The following is a 6,399-nucleotide window of genomic DNA, read 5'->3' as shown; positions in this document are numbered from 1 at the left end:
ACTAGAAATATGCATTAATAAGTAATTGGGTAATTCATATCATAGCCTTATAGCATAAGCTATAAAGCCCCCTAAAGGAAAATCACTTGGATATGCCCAGTTTGACTGGGACACCTCAAGCACATCAATGAATATTTACCTTTGTAATTCTATTCAGTCAGCACAGGCCAGTTGTGAATTTTGTAACAAAAGCAGGAGGCACATGAAGCCAACAGGGTGAGCTTTCTTTTAGCTTTCCTCTTGCCAGGACAAGTGAGACATCCCCGAGAGCACCAGAGAAGCTACAGGAGCAGGTTGTCCTGAGCCACCATGGGGAGGTATTTGTCCCTAAGGAAACAGGAGAGAACAGAGCTTCCCTGAGCAGCTGGTGGCTTGGAGGGCTAGTTCCCTGGAAGGACATGACCTGGCCATGAACAAGGGGAAATAGGATGCTCGTGAGGAAGGTAAAAGGAAGAAGTGTGACAGAGCATGTGTGCAGGCTGTGGCTTTTTACTCTATCATATCAAAATCATTCATAGGATTCTTGACAGTATAAGGAAAACATTTTTCCAAAGAAACACATTTTCAAGTAAAGACATTGAAAAATGTTTATTTTAGCATTGGGAAGGCAGAAACCCCCATGCCCGTGGGAGGTACTGGATTGAGCAGGGAGTGCTAACAAGCCTCCCTGGACATCCCTTTCCTGTGGTCAGGAGACATGATAAAGCTGTACTACTGGCAAATTCTGTGTGCCTTGGTGATGAATTAACCAGCAGACACCCCTGGCTGACAAGCAACCAATTCTCTTGCTAATTTTCACAAGATTCAGTTTACCACATTTACTTCTCCCGTCAGCTAGTCTGGCAGTGGGTAAAGGCTAATGGGTAGCAATGAGGCTGGGTTTACTCTTCCTGAGCTTGTGGGCTGGAAATAATTACTAGCCCAGTGGTAGCCTTTAACTGGTTAACCTCAGGAGCTGCTTCTGAAGCAGCTCATGAACTGCCAAACTTCAGACACCCATGCTGTATCTCAAACTGAAAATGGCACCAGGCTATCTCAGGAAGCAGTTACGTGCTGTTCTTACACTGATTTGACTGCAGGTGCTGCAGAAAAGACTTCAGTCACATCAACCTAAACACAGTGATAAACTGTAATGATAAAACACTAAGCTGTAATCCGTGACTCAGGAAGTGCTTGAACATAGACTGAAAGCAGCTTTACAGAGAGTAAATCAAGCCTCAGCTTGTACTGGAACATGAGATTATTCCTTCCCTGGTACAGGACAGCACTTCCCTTTGCTGAACTTCATGAGGTTCCTCTCTGCCCATTTCTCCAACCTGACAGTTGTCTATGTTCGGAGGGTCGTCACCGGGTACATCAAGCACTGCTCCCAGTTTAGGATCATCTGCAAACTTTGCCCCAAGGTCATTAATGAAGATATTAAGTTGTTGTCCCAGAAGTGGGATCATATACCTGGTGTGCAACACACCAACATTCAAAGCGTAGAGGTATTTATAGCATATTTGCACAGATATGTGTGCTGGATGGTATTCCACAAAGCTAGACCACCACACCAAGGTATTACCACATATTTATCCTGTTACATGATTAGCAAAAACAATAGAGAACCCACCCAAGTTCACAGTCATTGGCTAGAATTACCACATTGCTTATTATTGGTTACAAATTTAAATTGGCACACATGCACTTAGAAAGTGTGTGTAGGGGTAATTTGCAGTCCCTTAATTGAGTTGGTGGTCATGGTCTCCCCCTGCCACCTTTACTGTGGTTTCTGCTGACCTCATGACAGTTACATTTTTCAAGAGTGCAGGAACAGCTAAGTCTTCATGGCTTACTGCTTAAGTACAAATACTTTTTCTTCACCACCAGATCCAGTTTCATTAATTTTTTAATTGTGTTAACTCATACCAACCTGCCCCCTAGAATTGTCCATTTGTCTCAGACATCAGTATGACTCTAGTATTGATCACAAGGTCTCCAGGTTGTCTTTGTGCTGCCGATCACAACCCTATCAACCCAAAGTTCAGACTGCTTCCAATCTACCTCACTATCCAATTACCCAGCCCATACTGGGCTGGATAGCAACCTGATCTAGTTGAAGATGGCCCTGCTCACTGCAGGGGCTTGGACTAGATGCCCTTTAAAAGGTCCTTGCCAACCCAAACTATTCTATGAAGGCTAAGGCAAAGGTCCTCAATGCTGCCTCAGCCTTTTCTATGTCTGCTTTGCAATATGAGGTCCTGGTTCTATTGGATCTCAGAAAAGCACAAGATGCTGAAGAGAAAAAGATGTTTTTAAAACTTATGATGAGAAGTCTTACATATCTCTTCTAGTGCTGGGAAACATACAATGATACAGTATTGTACAGTCCTCTCTGGTAGAGCCACTGCTGTGTAGAATTCTTCTGTGGTGAGGTTCAATGGCCTCATTGTTCTTCACAATTTTACAGTATTCTTCCAAGTGAAACAAAGCCATCAGTCTTTCTTGTACAATACTGAATGTTCCAGAGGGTACAGTGGGGTTTCCTGAAAGAGTTACACTTTTACACATTCCCGTGGGAACAAGCTCTTACAAAGAGTACATACAGGTTGTATTGTTAATGGCAGCACACACTAATGTTGTGTTATATGCTCAGGTCTAGCAGTTACTCATGCTAACATATGCATGTCTACAATTAAAATCTACAGTTAAACTCTGCCTAAGTTCTGCTTGAAATCACTTTCTCTTCTTGATAATGCCTTCTGTGGTGGCCCACTACAGTATTATTTTTCACCAGGTCCCTGCCCCATTCAGGACTGGGCCCATATTTTCTTTTGTAAAACACTTCTTATTGCCCTTTGCATCCCTCACCAGATTCAACTCCAGATGGATTTGGCTTTCTTAACCCCCGTCCTTGCACACTGGCTCTATTCCTTCTAGGTCACCTGTCATTGCTTATACCTCTTATATGCTTCTTTTTTATGCTTGAGTTCAGTCAGGATCTCCTTGTTCATCCATGCAGGCTCTCCTACCACCTCTGCAGGTTTTCCTCAGACTGGGATGGACCATTTTTCAGCTTGTAGGAAGTGAATCCTTTGGGGGGTGGGGGGAGGGGCAACTCCTCTGGCTCATTGTCTGTCCCTAGACAATCCGCACAATCCCACTGTCCTCTCACATAAAAAGCAGCTTCCTCTACCCACCTTCTTAAAAAGCCTGTATCCATCCATCATACTCCAGTCACATGAGCTATCCCACCATGTCTCCATGATCCCAATGATATTGTAGTCTTATAACTGCAGTTTTCTCATTGCTCTTGTTTGTTTATTCCCCATGGCACATGCGTTAGTGTACAGACATTTCAGAGAAGCACCCAGCCAAATTGACTTCCTAGAAGGGTATGAGAACATTCCTATAATGCTATCCTGTAGACACTTGTCTGTATGCATGTACTTGGGTGACACCACTTCAACCCTATTTAGTTGATGATAAAGTCCCCTCTGTTCACATGAGCCCACACCCTTTCCTTGATAACCTGATCCATCACTTCCTCACTGGTCATCCTCTTTCCCCTGTCATTCCTAGTTTAAAGCTTTTACCAGACTGACCATCCTGTTGGCAAAGATGCTTCACCCCACCTTAGCCCAGTGGATCCCAGCTCTTTCAAGTAGTATTCAGTCCTCAAAGAGCATGCCATGTTCATAGCAATCAAAATCCCATCATTGTTGACCAGATGGGCCCTTATGCCCTTGACCATCACCCCAGAGCTATATGTATCATATTTGATACTTTCTAATTCTCTCCTGGTAATATCATTGATGCCTACATGAAAAAGCAGCAGGGAGCAAGAATCAAAAAGCCAGAGAAGCCTCTACAGGCTCTCAATGATATCATAAATCAGAGCCCCTGGAAAGCAGCAAAGACACTTAGACAACAGGTCAGCAACTATGCCTGTTCCCTACAGCAGAGGGGTCACCATCTACTAACCATCAGTGCTTCCTTCTGGTGCTCCTGCATGGCTCAGGCTCAGCCAGCTCAGACGTTTCACCTGACAGACCTGCCAGCCTTTTTTCTCCAACTATGGCACTGAACATATTTTGTAGTTACAAATCTTCAGGCAGAGTATGAGCCTTTCTCTTAGTACCAGGAGTCACCAGCTTCCACCACCCTGAGATGCTCTACCACCCTGGCAGACAGACTCAGCCTGCCCCTGCGTTAGTACATACCGCTATGGCTTCTTGAAGCTTGTAGGGTCTCAGAGAAGACCCAGTCAGTCTCTTTCACAATCTCTGATGATGCATGGTATGCTGACCTCCTGCTGCAGCTCCTTTGCTTCACAGAACACTTCAAAAAGGCTAAAGGAGGCTCTTGACCTGCTCCAGATCAGCACCATCCTTTTGAAGCTCTGTCTGGGTTGAGACCTCCAACATTACAGGGGAAATTTTTTCCCAACAGCTGCTGAGGACAGTACCTTGTAGTACACCCCCACTACTGCTGAGGAAGTATATACCATAATAAGATAAGGCACTAACCTTTCCTACACCAACTGCACTCATGGACATATGCTTTAGGCCCAGCTCTTATATAGGCCTCTCCTGAGGACAGGATGAAAGGGTGCCAGACCCTCCATAATCAGTGTCAGCTGGAAAAAAAAACCTCCAAGAGCCCTTTAATCAAGGACAGCTGACAGAGCTCTTTAGCCCTGCTAGACTTCACTAGAAGTCAAGGCCTCCTGCAGTTCTCTCTTCCCAACAGCAGCAGGCACCCTCAAGCTCCTCAAAGGCTTCCCAAAAGAGTTCCCAGAGCTCCTTTGGCAATGATCCCAGAAGAAGGTCCCAGAAGATCTAGAAGCAAGAGTCCAGAAACTGCTGTGCAAAATATTCACTGCCTCTTAGCTGTGTTCTCTAAGGAAGATTTTTGTGACTGTTAAATGTTATTAGCAATGGTGTTAAATCTTGGTATTGCTCAGTATTAATGTGACTGAGAATTAAGTTGGCAAGGAACAAGGTATCAGAACGTGTGTTGGAACAGTAATTTTAAAAAAAGCCAGTCTCTGTTGAAGAGGAAGAGCATGTCTAGTGATCCCAGCAGATATAATTTTTATTCAGAACTCTGTGTAAGGACCCACTTAGCCCATCATGCCAGCTGATACTGTGATAGTGGGAATGCCTGCAGTGTTTATGCTAGTGCACGGAGTACTATCGCCTAATCTTGGCCAAGAGTTGAGCACAATGCAGAGAGGCTGAGAGCTGTAAGTCATGAGAAATGGGACCATGGCACAAGAAGCAAGCAGGAGCTAGCTTGACAACTGACAGGAGAACATGTTAGCAGGTACAAAAGGTGTAATAATGTAATGGGAACTACATCAGAAGACATTGTAATGAGGAGTTAGTGATCCTGAGGTATATGCAACTGTGACTAGGCCCTCCCAGCTGGTGCCTATATGTAGCACTGAGTGTCCTGCCCCACTTAAGTGAATGCTGAATGGCCCAATCTGCTTTGGGCAGCAGCCCCAATTCATGTCTTGTTATGCTAGCTTACAGATGTTACAAAAGGATGTACAGGTGGTCCTGTTTGATGTTTTGACATATATGACCTGTCCTTTTTGGATATTTCTCATTCTTTGGACAACAGATTAATGGTTGTATTATGAGGAAAAAGCCTGGTCCAAACAGTAATGGAGTCTGACAACAAGTTATAAAACAAAGCTTTACTGAGAAAGATGAGCAACAATGTGCCCATACACCGACTCACCCAATCACTAATAGCAAACATGGGATCATGGGCAATGTTGTGGCTCCAGCAGACTGCCAGGGACACTTGGCATCCTGGTCATCTGGCAGCCACATCCAATCATACAAATGCCTTTTGAAGGAGAAACTTTTGAAGTTTCTCCTCCTGAGAACGAGGAACTCGGTATTTTGATTGACAGTTATCAACAGTTACCAGGCTTCCCTGCTCCACTACTCAGAGATTTGTGTCTAGATTTTATGTGATGAACTTTATTTCATTAAAGCCTGGTTTCCAAAATCATTGCTACATTTTATTTTTTAAGACAGAGGTCGTGATTCTGGAAGACTTTTTTAGGTAAAACCAAAGAGAACAGTACTGCAGTTGTAAAAGAATATTTTCATCCATTGTGAAGCTATACCATAGTCCCAATGTGTCATAATCCAGCATTGCACCCACATTGCAACAAGGCCTCAAGAGCTGGATACTAGGTCTTACACAAGCATTTGTGGTTTGTTTTCTTTAATCACAGCAAGCTAATGCTTGCAAATGAAACATTAAAGAATGACAGAGTGATTGATTCTGCATACCTGGTTCTGAAACAATGGCACCCACATAACTAGTTTGTTTTATTGCAGCCTTGTACCCGATCTAAAGATCATGCTGTTTCCATTCTTATGCAATTATTCTTGT

The sequence above is a fragment of the Phaethon aethereus genome (genome assembly GCF_964289735.1).
Source record: "Phaethon aethereus genome assembly, chromosome: 1".
NCBI lineage: Eukaryota > Metazoa > Chordata > Aves > Phaethontiformes > Phaethontidae > Phaethon > Phaethon aethereus.
Note: the sequence above shows the minus strand (reverse complement) of the source record.